This window comes from Hippocampus comes, unplaced genomic scaffold (assembly GCF_001891065.2).
Source record: "Hippocampus comes isolate QL1 unplaced genomic scaffold, H_comes_QL1_v1.1 C16650652, whole genome shotgun sequence".
In the NCBI taxonomy this organism is placed as follows: domain Eukaryota; kingdom Metazoa; phylum Chordata; class Actinopteri; order Syngnathiformes; family Syngnathidae; genus Hippocampus; species Hippocampus comes.
This window is the reverse complement of record NW_017835795.1, coordinates 1-644: the sequence shown is the minus strand read 5'-3', so window position 1 is coordinate 644 and position 644 is coordinate 1. Positions and strand designations below refer to the sequence as shown.

Below are 644 nucleotides of genomic sequence, written 5' to 3'. Positions count from 1 at the left end.
TTTTTTTTTTAAAGGGAGAAGCAGGATCAGATGGTGTTAAAGGGGAAAAGGTCAGTTTGACGTGCCGGTGTTGAAACGATATTTTAACACTGATTCATATCCGTGACGTGTTTGTTCATGTTGTTCAGGGTGAGCCCTGTTCGGTGTGCCCCACCTTGAGCGAGTTAGCCCCAAACCTCGGGACTCAAACTCTGCAAGTCAAAGGCCAAAAAGGAGAACAAGTAGGTCTAGGCGGAGAGTTTGCTCCTCATTACTCTTGCTTGTTTCTGGAACTTTACAGAAAAGCTAGTATGAAATGGATTGGGTCATTGTCTTTCTTTGACGATCGGTGCATTTTTGTTTTTGTTTGCATCGGTTGTTTTCCTTGCATGTGTGCGCTGCGATAAGGACCTTCATTAAAATGATGCATTGTTTCACTTTTTCCTCCCCCGCAGGGACACGCTGGAAATGTAGGACCACCTGGCCCACGAGGAGAGAAGGTAAGTAACAGGAAAAAGAAACGGCGCTCAGACTAGGTGACCTCAATCGTAGGCTCCGCTTAAAACTTCTATGCGAGGAATTCATTCGTTTTTGAATGGGTCTTTTAATTAACTACAGGACCAATATAATCACTGGGCTGTTTTGATTCTATCCTTTTTTTTTTT

General features: G+C 43.5%; 1 long non-coding RNA gene across 1 annotated transcript; it reads left to right on the top strand.

The window, feature by feature from the left end:
* LOC109508833 (uncharacterized) lies at window positions 1-479 on the top strand. The gene is made up of 3 exons (XR_002166792.1): window positions 1-50; window positions 129-221; window positions 435-479. It is a non-coding gene; the product is annotated as an uncharacterized LOC109508833 (long non-coding RNA).
* The last annotated feature ends 165 nt before the right edge of the window (window positions 480-644 follow it).